This window comes from Microtus oregoni, unplaced genomic scaffold (assembly GCF_018167655.1).
Source record: "Microtus oregoni isolate MIOR12 unplaced genomic scaffold, Mior012 000037F_ref0000500, whole genome shotgun sequence".
NCBI classification, from domain to species: Eukaryota; Metazoa; Chordata; class Mammalia; order Rodentia; family Cricetidae; genus Microtus; species Microtus oregoni.
In genome coordinates, this window is record NW_024543096.1 from 6,256,704 (window position 1) to 6,273,348 (window position 16,645).

Consider the following 16,645-nt stretch of genomic DNA (forward strand, 5'->3'; position numbering starts at 1 on the left):
GGTGGCTCCCTATTCGTCTAGAGTTGAAATGTGCCAATTTTGTTGGAACTGAGCAGAATTCACAGCAAACAAAGAATTTAAAGCAGTTGCAAGTCCTGGCCTGAAACCCAGAGGGTGGCGTTTCTAAGAGCTTGGACTGTAGCTTGCAGTCACGATGCTCACACACGGCTGAGGTAGCTGAGAAGTGTGGCCATTGCAAACGGTTACCTCCTAATACCACTAGCTAAGGATTACAATGGAACGGACCATGCATGACGTTTTCCTAAAAGTTCCCTGTGATTGAAGAACAAAGGGAACCTGGTACCTTTCCTAACAGCGTTGCCTCGCAGTCTAGGTGTCTGACTGGCCTCTGGAGGAGAGGCTGTACATGAGAGCTGCCTGGTAGCTGATGTTATTTTTCTTCTCTCACTCTTGGGTCTTGTTTCTTATTATTTGAGATACGGTCACTGTACATATTTGTGGGGCAAACGTGATATTTCAATACATGTGTATGGTGTGCCTAGATCCCCATCCTAGCTAAATTTTCAAAGGTGTTCCGAAGGAGGCAGAGAGGAATCAGTTTGAAATCCCATTGAGACTTCCTGCTAACCTCCTCGTGGGGCACAGTGTGTAATCCCAGCAGTCTGTGGCCAGCAGGGGTTATATGGCGAGATGCTGTCTGAACAAAAATAAGGTCCATGCTTAGTCAACATCCTCCTCCACCCCATCCCCATTTTGCCACCAAAAACAAGGTGATAGAGAGGATTTTGCTCTTTTCTGTTGTTTTCCACTTCAGATTAGAAAACAACTATTAATTGCTTTGTTTTTAGTTAAAGAGAGGTGAAATTACCCAAGCTTAAACATGCAATCAAATCAAAATGTATACAAATCTAATTACAGCTCAAAAGGAGACCAATTTATTTCCAGTTTTAACTGTGGAGTAGCATCCCTGCATCTATTACCATATTAGAAAAGAAATCACCACCTATTGCACTAATTTGGGGAGGCACAGATTCAGGATCATCTGCGTTAACATTTACATTTACCAATGCAGTACGCTGCACCCCTGTTTTAAGGCATACGGGATAAAAATCCTTACAAGTCCATTACTCAAACTTTTGGGGTTTGCATATATAGCATAGTGTCACCAATCAAAGGCAATAGTGTTAAGTTCAGCCATTTAACAGAGACACTGAAAAGCCCTCTCTCTTCATGTCATGGCACCTTTAACCCATCCCATGAGCATAGCCACTATAATCTAGCAGTAAGAGAAGAAAACAACCATCGTGTGTGCAGTGTCTGAGTCAGTTCCTGGGGACAGAGTCATTGACCAAAGAGGAGCCTTGCCCTCAAGGGACACAGATAACTGCCCCCCCTCAAGTTCAGCGAGGTGTGCACAGAAGGTCATTGGTGGCCGTGTAGTTGACGATTCCTGTGGTGCTAGCCACCGGTCCTTCCCACAGGCAGTCATCCTCTGGGTAGCAGGGCTGTGCTCCACCAGAGCAATCCTCTTGATTCCAGAGTCCAGCTTTTTCTCTTTAGGTACAAAATGATATAAACTTTTGGCAAATAACAGGAGAGAACAATTTTATAAATTAATATATGATAGACGTAGGTTAAACAAAACTAAAAAATATCCAATCAGCTCTAGGAAACTTTTTTCATTTCTCAAATGTTTTCTCTGATATACCTCTTAAGTACTATAAATATAATACCTATAAAATACAAGTATATATGTGTAAATATACATATATACTTAGCATCATTAAAAAACCATATTCTAGGCACTTTCCCATGTAAGCTTGTCTTATTTCAAGGTAGCTGGTTTTTTTCCGTGTGTGGCTGTACAACTGTGGCCAGTGGTCTAAGTCTTGACAACCGTGCTATGGCGAACAACTTTTATACACAGGTATGTATAAAAGCAGAAGCATAGGCTTAACTTTTGGAAGTGAAGTTATGTATTTTATTTTACTTTACTGTTGGTGTGCATGTGTTTGGGGGCACATATGTGTGAGGGTATGTAGAGGACAAATGTGTGTGTCATTACTCAGGACCCAGCCCATCAACCTTATCGTTGCTCTCTCTGGGACCAGAAGTGAGAGGCTACTTGGCCCCAGTTCCTGAGCTCTGCCTACATCTGTTTCCACCACGGTGGAAAGATCCATCTCCATCTCACCATGGATTATATCCATCTCACCATCATCTCTGGCTTTTTATGTGGGTACTGGGGACTGAATTCAGGTTCTCATGAATATTTGTCAAACATGATTTACTGACAAAGCCATCTCTTAAGCCCCATCCATTTATTTATCTACTTTTAGAAATGTATTTAATTTTATACTATTTATTTAGTTTATCTTAAACTTGTTATGTAACTCAGACTAACCTTAATCTCAGTGTTCTCCTGCCCCAGTCTTGGTGTGCTGTAGATAAAGGCAGAAATTGCAACACCTGACTGAGGAGAGGTTGTTTTCTTTTTAAGTTATAAAACATGCTATAACATGTTACCCTGAACAAAACTAGATAAGGTTCCATGTAGCTATGAAATACTATGAGTTATAAAATCTTAAATATTTGCTAATGTAATAATGGAAAAATGAATCCTGTTTCTTGTTGTTGTTTGAATCATAACATTCGAAGCTCAAAGCTGAATTTGATCATCTATTACCTTACTTTTAGCTCATTTTTATTAGACAAATGAATAATTTATTATTATTTATTTATGTTAAGTCTTTTATAATAAATCTTATTCATTTACAATAAGTCACCATTTTAAGACACAGCTAAAGTAGACATGATAGAATATATCTGTAGTCACAGCATGTGAAAGATTAAGACATTAGAATCTGAGTCCAGACTATCTGAGGTATCTAATGAGCTCCAGGCCTGACTGGGATGAACAATAAAATTCTGTCTTAAAAACAAATTTTTTTAAACAAAGACTTCTTTTTTTAACAAAAAAAGGTGTAACTTGGTGGTTTTAATGTGTTCAGACTTTACATCATCGTTACATTATCTAATTCTAGAAATTTATATCACCCCAAAAACAAATTTCATGTGTATTAGCAGCCACCATCCCCACCTTATTGCCACAGTTTAGTCCCTGATAATCACAAATACAGACATTTTCAATAACTAGAATCAAATGACATGTGGCTTTTTTGAAATGACTCCTTCTGCTTAGCATACTTATCCATACTGAAACATCTCTCAATACTTTGTTGCTTTTGCAGCTGAACGAGATCCAACCAGTCAACATTGTAGCAGAGTAGATACCCCCACCCCCTAAAAAGTTATTGCCTCTATGGCTGTTAGGAGAGCAAGTCAGTTTTAAGAATATGGTCCCTAGTAGGCCTCCCCCCAGGCTCCAGAGATGGACCAACCCCCAAGTGGACATGGATAGCACAAACTGAATTTAGGTTATTTATAAAAAGAAAAAAAAAGACATGAAATTGGGAGGGGGTGTTTTGGGAGTTGGGGTAAAATGGGAAAGGAAGGAGAATATGATCAAAATACACTATATGTGTGTGTGTGTGAAATTCTCAAAGAACAAATTTAAAATATGTATTTTAAATAATCCATTGTCTAAATAAAACACATTTTATTTATCTATTCACCAATCGATGGACATTTGGGTTGTTTTTACCTTTTGTCTATTATAAAATATGGGCATAGATGTGTAAATGTACATATATATTTCATACACATTCCTTGTAGTTTTTGTTCAGGTTCCTTACGATAGCTGGGGATGACCTTGAACTTCTGATCCTCTTGCTTCTGCCTCCTGAATGCTGGGGATAGGCTCCATGGATATGGCCATGCCAGGCAAGCACTGTCCCACATGACCCACGGTCCCTGCACTCAATTCTCTTGACGGATAAAATCGCTGGGCCATGCAGTAATTTCACGTTTGACATTTTGAGCCACGGCCAGCTTCTTTACACAGAGACTGCCACTTTGCTTTGCCATTCATGATTTGGGATTGTAATCCTTCATGCCCCCGTGATACCTGTTTTTCTCTATGGTCGCCCATGTGAAGTGGTACCCCTCGGCGGCTTTTATTTGCCTTTCCTGACAGCGGGTGAATTTTAGCAGCTTTTCGTGTTGTTCTTAGCCATTTTCTCCCCTGGAGAATATACATCATAATGTTTTATCCATTTGGACACTGCCTTGTCTCTTGCTGGTGAATTCTAAACATTTCTGTATGTCCTGGACACCAAGGCCTCAGCAGATGTGTGATTTGAAAATGGTTTTTTTTTTTCCCTCTTCACTTCCTTTGATGCCTGAAAGCTTTTGCTCTATGGCAGAGTGCATTACTGATGGTGGAAGATGCAAAATAATCCCACACTGGTTCAGAATTACGTGTAATAAAGGGTTATTTATTTTGGAGAGACTTACAGATCACTGTCCTAGATCACAATTCTCTACACAAACAGGAAACAGGAACAGAGTCTAGCAGCCGGAAGTGAGAGCAAGCACAGCTTCACAGCTGCATTTATAGTATAAGAGACCACGTCCAAGTGGGCTGGTATCTTAAAGGCTATTGGCTGAAGGAGCAGAAGGAGCTCCCACAGCACAATACCCCTGACTTTTCTATGTGTTTGCTATGCTCTTGGTGTCAGATCTTTGCCTATCTGATGTCACAAATACACTGTTTTCTTGTAAGAGTTTTATAGTCTTAACGCTCACATTGAAATCTTTTCTTTATTTTTATCTTTTTTTACATACAGTATGAAGTCGGAATCAAAATTCTCTTTCTCATGTCAGTATCTGGTTGCCCCATGTTGGCCTCGTTAACCCTATAAAGTGTATGCATTTTTCCTGTTTCTTTCTATTTTGCTCCTTCAGGGTATCCATATGAATCTGTAGCACTCCTCACTAGTAAGAAAATTAGTCATATAGATTGTATTTGTTTTCCTCATAAATGTCCCTCCAGCTAGAGTCACTACGGGAGGAAACTATGGCTGAGGAACCGTTTTCAGCAGATTGGCCTCTGAGTCGGTCTGAGGGGCATTTTCTTGGCTGACCACCAGTACAGGAGGACCCAGCCTACTGAGGGCAGTACCACTGCTGGGCAGGTAGTGGGTGGTACTAGATTACGTACGAGGGGATCGCTAGGGAGGCAAACCAGAGTGTGGTGGTCTAAGTGAGAGTGGGCCCCATGGGCTCATATGTTTGAATACTTGGTCCCCAGTTGGTGAAGCTATTTGGGAAGGATTATAAGGTGTGGCCTTGTTGGAGGAGGAGTGTCACTAGGGATGAACTTGGAGGTTTCAAAAGCCTATGAAAGCCCAGTCTCTCTGTGTCTCTCTCTATCTCTCTCTGTCTCTCTCTCTCTCCTTCCCTCCCTCTTTCCCTTCTTCCCATGGCTATGGAACATAGGTAAGCTCTCAGCTACTTCTCCAGAACCATGTCTGCCTGCCTGCTGCCATGCTCCCTAAAAATCATGATATGGACTACAGGACCAGATTCCCTTGCTGCAGCCAGAAAAACAGCCAACACTAGCTACTGAAGCTTGCCTTCCTTTGCAATAAGGAATCCCTGCACATCCTTCCTCTTTGATGTTTTTTTTGCCAAATATACTCCATCTTGCTTAAGTCCCTAGATTTATAGTCTCCCTACATAGGCGTTTGCTTTAACAACAAAATAAGTTTTGAAAAGCCATTCTGCTCTGGGGCTTTTTGCTCTTCCATTAGAAAGAAGAAAAAAATACCATCTTTATCACCAAAGAGAAATATTTTCTGGACCATTGATTACTAGTAGAAAAGCATTCTTTTAAAATGACCTGGAATTGAGGAAGTAGAAAATTGTTAGGAAGGTTTCAAGAGTATGGATCTCTGTGAACATCATAGGCTGAGATAATTGGGATTAAAATTTAACACTTAGGTAGTTAGCAGAAATTACCCTGAGAAATAGGCTCAGCAAAACCCAGTATCATCTGGGAATTAGAATGGTGTCTTTTATCTGTCTGGCTGGGCTTTTGATCAGAATAAAGTCTTCAATTGTTCTTGGAACACGGGCTCTGACAAGACACCAGGGAGTCGGGGGATGGAGCATTACTGTCTGATCCTCGACTCAGGGCCTGAGATCTGCTGAATTCGTGATTAACTGCAATGAAAACGCAGAAAAGGGAACCTAAGATCAAAGGAGAATGGGTAGCAGAAAAAGCATCTGAACAGCCATTACAAACACAGGCTACTCCACGAAAACGTCGTTCTAAAGGACACACAGATATAAGGGAGCAGAGCTATTGGGAAATGATCAGGGAAAAACTAAATTGGAGAGAGTGGATGCTTATCCCTTTTTTATTACAATCAAATGGTCCAAATTTCTTATATACACAGGTGTGTTTTCTTTTAATTAAATGTTGCTCACTTTTGGAAGAATGGTTGTCTCGTGATCTCTTTGAATAAGATAAATGGTAATGACTCAAAAAAAAAATACTCTGTTAATTGAGATGACTGGAAGTGCCTGATGACCGGCCGAGCAAGGAGTGACGATGTTGTTCTAATTGCAGTTCGGATCCCTTGGGAGAAAGCGAAATTGAGTCAGAAGAAAGCATATGTCCCCGATTCCTTATCCTTTCTAACATGACCTGCCGCTCTGGGGTAACTTCTGCATTAAAAGCAGGTGTTGGTGACAAGTGAAGAATTGGGGCTGGAGAGATAGCTCAGCTGGTAAAGTCCTTGCCTTGCAAGTGTGGGACATGCATTTAATCACCAGCACCCATATAAAAAGTGGGGGCGTGGCAGCATTCCCTCATAACCCAGTTGCAAGGGAGACAGAGACAGGCAGATCCTTAAAGTTCCCTGGCTGGCCAGCCTAACCAGCAAATCCCAGGTCCCAGTGAGAGACCCTGTCTCAGGAACCAAGGTGAATGACTTCTGAGGTTGACCTCTGGCACGAGCGCTCACGTTCATGTAGGCGCACAAGAGAACAGTCTGTACATCCCTGCTCTAGACCTTCTGACACAGAATCTGGGAGAAAAGACACTTGGGCTTCAAAATACAGGTATGTGAGATTACATGTAGATTTTTAAGTGCACCGTCCTAGTGCGTTTGATGAATGTTTACATTCTATGTAAATATCACCCGAAGCAAGGACTTCTAATACCCAGAAAGTTTCCTTTGGTGCTTTGGGGTCAGTCAGACACCCACTCTCAGGAGCAACCACTGCCCTGATTTCTACATTGTACGCATGCTCGCAGAGGCTGGGATTTACCCCCCATCAGCAGAGGGCTCTGGTTATTGGTAAGTATCATTCACGTGAAAATGCTGTACGATCTTCACGCACTCACCCGCTAATGAACACAGGGGTTGCGTGCTCCTTTTTCTTAAGACCACCTAACGAGTGGCTACAAATGTAACAGATTAATCGGCCTGCATTTATTATCATTTCTATAACCTTCTGTCTCCAGCTTTTAGCTCATGTCTTTGTATGGACACTTGCTTTCCCTTTTTTTAATTATAAAAATCACTTTATTGAAAAAATCGGTTTATTTTAAAGAACTTTGGTACAGTGAGAGAAACCATTTTCTGAAGTCGCAGAGCTTTTATTTGGATTGCACAGTTTCATTATCAATTACATTTTAATGCACTTACCCACAACCATGAAAGAAAATAAAAAAAAAAGTAAAACCCAGGCCAGAGCTAAGCTAGGAAGCCAGCTAGCTTTATAGCCCCTTTACGATGCGTGTGTCCTTTATCTCTCATCACAAGAGGCTGCCCTTTCTGTTCTCCTTCCTACATGCTAGAAGAGATGTTCTCCTTCCTAAATTTGTTATGGTTATTTTTTGCACACTTGACACAAACCTAGGCGTATCTGGGAAGAGGGACTCTCGTTTGAGGAATTGCCTAGAAGCATGTCTGTGGGGCATTTATTTTCTAGACTGATTTATGCGGAAGGGCCCAGCCCACTGGAGGTGGTGCCCCCACCCGAGAAGGTAGTCCTGGGTAGTGTAAGAAAGCAGGCTGACCAAGTCATGAGAAACAAACATACACAGCTTGTTTCGTAGAAACAAGACTTTGGTAAATAGTGTTCCTCTACGGCCTCTGCTTCAGTTCCTGTCTCCGTGTTGCTGCTTTGAGCTCTGTCCTGACTTCCCTCAGTGATGGACCATAGCATGGAAGTGTAAGCCGAAACAAGTCCTTACCTCCTTCAGGGGCTTTTGGTCACAGTGTTTTACCACATCAATGGAAAGCAAACTGGGACAAAATGAACCTTATGCGCTAGGACTCACAGACTAAGGAAAACATGCAGCTTTTTAATTCTGAGATTGCATGGCCTCACTTAACGTGATGCAATTTGATTAGTATTATTTCACTTTGGTTAAGTGAATATCTAGAAGGTGAAGTGCTCACTTTCAGGGCTGTTTCATATTGAACTTCATAAGGAAATGCCAGATAGTTTTTCAAATAGTGATCCCACGTTAAGGACTGTGAGTCGGTTCGGTAGATAACAACACCTACTACCAAGCGTGATGACCTGAGTCCAGTCTCCAGAACCCACATGGTGCAGGAGAGTACCAATTCCTGTAAGTTGTCCTCTGACTGGCACATGCTCTTGAGCTCTCTCTAAATAAATAACTGAAAAAACATGACACCATTTTCCTTCGCTCCTGGCAACGAGAAGCTCAGCGTGTTTATCCTCTACGGTTGAATAGAGAGGCAGCGTCATTGAATACAACTGAACAGAGAGATAAACAAGGAAGCAGGGTTACTATATGCACCTGGAGAAGGAGGCAGGGTTAGCTAATTCCAGCAGGAGCAGTCTCTGTAGGTGAGCAAACTTCTCGCCCTGGGGAGAAAGCTATGGTGCGCATTTTCTGCACACACTATCAGCATCCACACATAGGTCAGAGGAAGGCTTTGCTGTCCCTCGAGCCCCACCCTGGGGAGATGGGAACGCACAGAGCCCTGGGAACATTTTGCAGGGCCTGCTTACTTCATGGGGAAGTACCAGACTCCTCCAGGCTTCTGTCTGAAGCCAGCATTTTTACAAAATCATGTTCATGAGACTCAACTGAGTTGAGTTTGTCATTGAAGTGCAGTGTAACCCTTCAGACTAGGACAGTCATCTGCCACGGAGGAGACCACACCGGGAAATGCTAGGTATCTTGCCAACACTGGAGTTGAATGAAATGGTTGGCTGGAGGTACAAAAAAGACAGGCAGCTGCTCCACCTGACCACTGGGGCCTGGTGGAGCAGTGGAGAATCACAAGCCCTTCGCTTATCTCTTTGAGATTCATAAAACTTTTCTTTTACTAAAAATAAAAGCAGTGTGTCAACAACCCATAACCAGGGGATCTTGAACAGTCTGGGGAGATAAACCTGTTTAAGCTCCATGCTATTCTGTTTCCAAGTAATTTTGCTCAAGAATCTTTTTTCGGTTCCCAAAACAGTATTTCAGATAAGCCTTTCACTTTTCAGTACACTAACTATGGTTCCAATAGTCTGAGAAACATGGAAAGACGGTGCTAACTATGCTTTTCCCAGGTGAACAACTGGACTCGGTTTAAATTGAGAAGTCTTTCATCTATTCTGAAAAGATCAAATAAAAATAGATTTAGCATGGTGTTGGAAAATAAGCTTGGAATTAGCTTGTCTATGCTGCCCAACTTTCCAAACTCTGTACATTGTTTAAAAGCAGGGAGGGCTGCTGCAGTCAGGATTTCACCCAATTTGTCCAAGCTCTTCTGAGGACTCTTGGGTCTCAGGATTCATAATTCACCTATTGGAGGCCAAGTTCATTTGCTTGCTCCTTCAGAACAGCAATTGTGGGGTTTCTCACCATGCTTGGTTGCTCATGGACTTTCTACATGCCAGGCATGGTGGCACACACTTTTTATCCCAGGCAGAGGCAGGCGGATCTTTTTGTAAGTTCAAGGTCTGCCTGGTCTACATAGTGAGTTCCAGGACAGCTACATAGAGACCCTGTCTCAGAGAGAGAGAGAGAGAGAAAGAGAGAGAGAGAGAGAGAGAGAGAGAGAGTCAGACAGTAGGACCTTCCTGATATTTCCATTGCAGCTTGATTCTGCTAAGAATGGGCCGCTGAGCGTTACAGGTTTGGGAAACATTTTTGACACCAATGGACACTAAGATTCCTCTCCTGAGATAGTTGGAATTTCATACTCAGTCCAAACTGAAGTACTTACATAACCATGAAGATCAGGAACCCATATTAAAAAAAAAAAAAAACAAACAAAAAACCAAAAAGTACCACTGACTTATTTTTGCCTATGAAGTTCTTAAAAACAAAGACTTTGTGTTTTATTAACTCCAAACACATGGCTGGCTCTGGAAACCTGGGTCTTGCACTCAAGTGCTTTGGAAACTGGGAGAGAAAATGAGGAGTCACCAGAACAGAGAAGGAAGAGAAAGCCCTTTAATAATGCTTGTGCCATGGAGCTCAGCAATGGACGCAGGAAGCAAGAGTCCCTGTTCCCTTCAGCTGACAGCAAAAGCTGTAAAGGTGGAGCCAGCTGTCAGTGCTGTGCTCCTGTCTGTGTGGGTGGGCAGGAATTGATGGTCCAGGCATGCGTCCTGGCGCTGACCTTCCCTTGCAGGTGAGGGTACAAGAGAGGATGCGGCCACGAACACTGGGATCTTCTCCATCAGTGTCCAGGAGGCATACAAGTTTTATTTTTTAGTTTCAATGTTACTTTTATTATACATTTACTAACCCATTTTGAACAGGTGGGTAGATAAGAATATGCCACAGTATAAACACGAGGACAGAGAACAACCTTTAAGGCTCTCTTCTTTCCTGTCACCATGCTAGACCCCAGACTGGAACTCTGGTTGTGAGGTTTTATGAAAAGTACCTTGACCCACTGGGCCAACATGCCTGCCCTATATTCTACTTCTACTATAAGGAGCCTGTCACGTTTCACATCTGTTTTTTTACAACAGAACATCAAAATGATCTATTGCTGCTTGTAATTTTCTTCTAAACTTGGGTACAGTATTAGACCACCTTTGAAAATACTTTTAAGTATAGAATGTCCTTCACTTCCAAGCTCCCAAAATATGTAGGGAATGAGTTAGTCATCCTCAGCCCCAGCTCTCTCCCACCACCATCCAAGTATCCCACCAGTCCTTGCCACATCTACTCACCATCCTGATGCCTTTATTGTCCCCATCTTCACAGACAAAAAGGTAAGCAAGGCATTCCGCGTGCACAGATATACCCTTCACCTTGCATAGGCTCTCGTCTACTTACAGAAGCCTCCTGGGGGCTTCACGAATAAGAGAAACTGGTACAGGAGAGAGAAGACATGAATTACTGATCACTTGGGCACAACCTCTCAATGAGATGAGCCTGAGCAGTATCTCAACCCTTGGGAAGCCGTTCCCAGATGCATCATTTACATCTTTAGTGAATATGTTCTGCCTGGCTTCATACTGGGTAGACAGCTGCTCACAAGAGCCTCTTTTATGAGACATAAGGCATGCACACATGCTTTCCTCTATCCAATAAACACGGTGACTTACTAGGCTCTATGTACTATGCAAAGTGCAGTAGATGCTTCCGTACCCGAGGGAAACACAGGGATCGTAGAAGCTGGCAGGACCAACGCTGCTCCCAGACATGGTGGCTCTATCTGTGCTTCAGATGGAAGACCTAGGGGAATTAGCTGCTGAGTGGTTGTGGGGCAGTGGAGAGACTTGGGTGTCATTCTAATATAAGAAAACAGTGAAGCCCCCAGACCAGAGGTGGTGGTACACTAGAATCTGCTTTTATAGACTTCAAAAGCTGGTGGTCTGATTCTCTTCCCAAGGCCACGTCTCGTCTATGGGTATCATGTTAATAACTTGAAGCCAGTCACCGGGAAGCTTTAACACAGCGAACATCATCATTGGCTTCATTTTTTTAATACCTGAAAAGCAAATTGATAAATATTTACCGACAAAAGTCAATGAGTATGGTAAGCTGAGTGAAACTGCCAGAAGGTTAGAGTATTACACTGTTCTCCATGACCATAACAAAAACCCCAGACTGGGAAATATTTAAAAGTAGTTTAATTTGCCCCCAGCTCCCAAGGCTCAGAATTCTGAGAACACCGAGCCAGCATGTCCTAGGGGAGGGCCTTCTTGCTGGGTCACAACGTGCAGAGCATGGCATGGCAAGGCAGACTCAGTGCTCCGATTTGGGCTCTTCTCCTGTTTATAAATATGATGACATTGTGGAGGCTCCACTCTCGCGACCTGTTCCAATCACCTCCCAAAGGCCCTACCTCTAAATACCGTAAACGCCACGCACATAGGTGTTAGGAGACTTTTCTAACAGATGGTTTCTAGGGGACTTAGATCCCAATTATAGCATTCATCCTGGGTGCTGTTGGTGACACCAGAGAGCAGTGGTGGGGACTTGTTACCTTCCTGTTAGTATGGCAAATACTCGAGGAAATCAACTTTAAAAGAAAAAATATTTCCTTGGGCTCACAGTGTGAAAGCTTTCGTTTGCTGAGGGGCTTCGGGCAGTGCCTAGATCACAGGTTCTATCCTGATTAGTGGGTGACTCCACAAAGGGACTCATGGCTTCGTAATTTGATGGCCGTATGAGGAGCTGATAGAAAGCAGGAGGCAGGGCCATCTTAGAGGAGATCGCGCTCAATGGGGACGGACCCTGGGAAGGTCTGTTTTTCCCAGTACCCTTTGCTCCTGCTATCTCTCTGCTTCTTGGTGGCTCGCCATGATATTCTGCCTTACCTCAGGCCTGAAGCACCAGTCAGCGAGGGGACAAAAATCCAGAAACCATGAGCCAAAGTGAATCTCCCTCCTTTAGTGCTATGGCGTGTTTGGTGTTTCTACTGCAGTGACCAGTGACCGACAAGTACTGGAAATATTTAAAAGTAGTTTAATTTGCCCCCAACTCCCAAGGCTTAGAATTCTGAGAACACTGAGCCAGCATGTCCTAGGGGAGGGCCTTCTTGCTGGGTCAACAAACCTTGTAACGGCCCAAGGCTGAAAACACAATCTCTGGCTTGTACAAAAGAGTTTCACTGGCTTGTGTGCATGGAAAACTCGGGTTGGGGCTGGTTTTACTATGTGACTTGCGTGTTTAGAGGACATCACCAACATTAAGAGTGCTCTTTTGCCAAAAAAAAAAATCAACACATAGCTTCTTACGTCCAAGTATGTGGGATCCTCATTGCACCCCTCAGATGTGTCCCCCAACTTCTCTGCGCTCTATCCATTAAATGGGAGTAGAAAGGATGACTCTCCCCTGGACTGTTGTGAAGATTATCTAAAAACAGCCTTTCCCTCTTCTTTACAGTAACCCATAACGCCTTGTCAATCATCTTTCAAAAGTATGTGAGAATGTTAATGACGATGAAGAAAAAAGACTACATATTCTAATTTAAAGTCCTGAATTTTTCTCCGCTGTGAGCATCGCCACTTCAGAAGCCCCTCGCTGCACTCGGAAAGGTTTTTTTTTTTTGTTGTTTTTTGTTTTTTTTTTTTTTGTTTTTTTTTTTTTTTTGGTTTTTCGAGACAGGGTTTCTCTGTGGTTTTGGAGCCTGTCCTGGAACTAGCTCTGTAGACCAGGCTGGTCTAGAACTCACAGAGATTAAAGGCGTGCGCCACCACCACCCGGCTTCGGAAAGGGGTTTTGAGCTGGTGCTTGCACTGGATTTAATACCTTTTATTTGGTCAGGTCTTTCTCATATAGTCGGAGGCAACAAACTCTTTGGTGGCCCATTGGTCATCACTGTCCTTGTCAAACAGGGCTAGTTCCAACCTTCCATGTGCCTGTCCCTTTGTAGTCTCCTGCTTGCTCTTATATTGATTGGGTAGGGGATGTCCAATGTAAGATCTCTGAAGTTCAGCTGCAGCAATGTTTATCAAACTGCCATTCTCCAAGCGATCAGAATCACTCACAGTGACCGTTCACAATGGGAAATCCTGGAATCTTTCCCAGAAGCCCTCAGTGAGAATATCTACAAGGAATGTGCACTTCAAACAAGAACCAGGCTATTCTCCTTCTCATGTTGGAGACTCCATGTTAGTGTTTTCTTTTGTGCAATCCCTAATCCCAGCTACTTGTTAATTCATTCAACAAGTTGTTCCTGTGGGGCGGGCACCATGTAATGTGCTGAGAATTAGCACAGGAACTAGAATCAGCCAAGTCTAAGTTCCTGTCTTTAGGGGTTTACAGTTGGTGGAGGCAATAGGTTATAGAAGAAATTGTGTCATTTTATAAGAACTAAGGAAATAAAGCACTGGGGAATTAGTAGGGGACAAGTGGCTCAGTGAGCCCTTTCCATCACACGCTCAAAAGGCTCAATGAGAGGGAAGAGTTCCAAATGAGATGTTGTCCTATTGTGTTGTGCCTGCCTAAGTATTCACATTCAGGATAAAACACACATAACACACAGACACATGCACACAGTTAGAAAAAAAAATCCTGAAAATTTGGTTTGAGGGTACTTGAGCTATATCCTCACACATTTTAGCGAACATACCAACCACGGTGTCCACCCCTAGAAGCTGCTCCTAAGCAGGAGGGAGTTCAGTACTGCCCTGGCTAGAGCCCCACGATCCACTTCCTCGATTATACCAGCCTGCAGCCACAACAACCAACCTTCAGGATGTCAAGCAACAGAGTCCTCCCTGCCCTTGGATGAGGTGTTCTAAGCCCCCAGTGAATGCCTGGCCCAGAAAACCCTATAACTAAGCGCTTGCAGTTTGAAATATGACATGAAAACCAGCAAATTCCCCTTCATGATTTCATAGACTCGTTCTTACCATAACAGATCTCAGTAACAGCAGCACCTTTTTTTTTGTCTTATTAAGTCAGAGGTCTCCCCTTTTACTTAAGGAAGACACGGTGGCTTCTGTTGGCCAGACCTGCATTGCTTCTCTCGCTCCACCTGTGCTCTAGGAACATCACTGAAGACAAGGCGTACGCCAACACAAACACTGAGAGCTGTGCCATCTTTCAGCTAAGGTAACCGGCAAATGACAAACAGGCAGGTGGGATCCGCAGGTGTGTATGCTAAGGAAAAGGGATGATTCATGTCCTGGGGGAGATGGAAAAACAAAGATGATTCATGTCCTCGGTGTGGTGGAACAGGGTGACAAGAGCTTCATGTGGCTACTAAAACAGCTGCCAATTTTTACATCTACAAATTACTTACTTATGGAATTTCCCACCTGATAACGTTCAGGCTGATGTTAACCGTGAGTAATCGAAACCACAGGAATTGAAACCACAGGAGGGAGCGGCTACAAGAGAAGATGAACTGGGCTAAACAATTCTCCCTAGAAGCCAGAATGAGGAAGCAGTAAATGAGGGCAAGAGATTTGGTTGTGGAGCTCGAGGAGAGCACTGAAAGAGATCACAAGGTGCCATGGGGTCCACACATGAGTAGAAAGGCTAAAGGAAACAGAAACTATGAGATGACGAGGCAAAAAACTACAAGAAAGCAGAAATAACGAGACCAGGAAGAACAGACGAGTGTCACTGGAGGGCGGGAGCTGGCCAATTCCTCCTTTATCTTTCACCTAGCTCTGCTACAGTTCTTATTCTCTTGGAGGCTAGGATACGTGGGTCTTCCTGGATCCCCCGATTCTTTTCAAGTCACCCACTGAGGCAAAAGAATCGCTACTTTCAACGCTTGCTGAGGTAACTTGAAGTATCGCTGTCCGAAAATTATGCAGCCTTATTTTGAATGATGCAATTATAGCAGGATTCCAGCTTTAAGCCCAGTCCCTTCCCTCTTTGTGCCTGCTTCCTAGATGTGAATGTAGTTAGGGGGGTGTGCACATATACCTTTACACAGGGCTTATAAAATTCCACACCTCAAACAAGGGCCCTGAGCCTAGCTGGTCCTTGCTGTATTCTTTCTAACTTTTTCCCTTGGCAACTGAGCATGGAAACAGGCTGGGTCTGTAACAGCTTAAAAACTCAAGAGTTCATTGATCCCAAATAGTACGAACATTATGCAGGAGCCCCTTTCCTTCTGAAATTACTCAAACATTTATTAGGTAGCAGTTTGCTCCTTAAAAATAGTTTCTAAAAGTGCTTAAATCTTTCCAACACACACACACACACACACACACACACACACACACACACACACACACAGAGAGAGAGAGAGAGAGAGAGAGAGAGAGAGAGAGAGAGAGAGAGAATATATGTAAAAGAAAACGCATTTGGTGTCAAGCCCCATTCCCATTCCCTTTGAGTAATATGAAAAAGAATTATTTTTGAGCAGTTGAGATATTTAGCTCTGAAAATTACCCAGTAAGGACCTACTTGGATAATGTTCAGCATTTTTTTTTTTACAAACTCCCCTTTGAAATTAAGCAGACAGAGGTTCCTTTCAGTTCCTTGGGAGTTTTCAGCAATAGGAGAAAGGAAGACTTGATGTGCTCCGAACAGCGTCGGAAGCCATGCGTAGACTTCCTAGCACTCTCGGCCATTCCCCAGTGCTGAGGCCCTGAATGTGTCTTCTCACTATTGCCATTGTCCCTCCTAGGCATCAGCCTGGCAGCTGAGCCCTCTGAAGCCCAGAGCCTTTGGTGTATGGGAAGATGTCAACATCAGACAAGTTGAAAGACTCCACAGAGAAGAGATGAGCCAGGAACTGAGGCCATGAGGAGAGGAGGAGCATAGGGCTGTCTGTACACCCTTCTGAGGGCTAGACCCCATGTCCCA

At 43.3% G+C, this 16,645-nt stretch overlaps 1 non-coding gene across 1 annotated transcript; it reads right to left on the reverse strand.

Annotated features, from left to right (window-relative positions):
* Positions 1-1,141: 1,141 nt before the first annotated feature.
* Positions 1,142-1,275, reverse strand: LOC121433319. Its single transcript, XR_005972308.1, has one exon. It is a non-coding gene; the product is annotated as a small nucleolar RNA SNORA29 (small nucleolar RNA).
* Between the last annotated feature and the right edge of the window lie 15,370 nt (positions 1,276-16,645).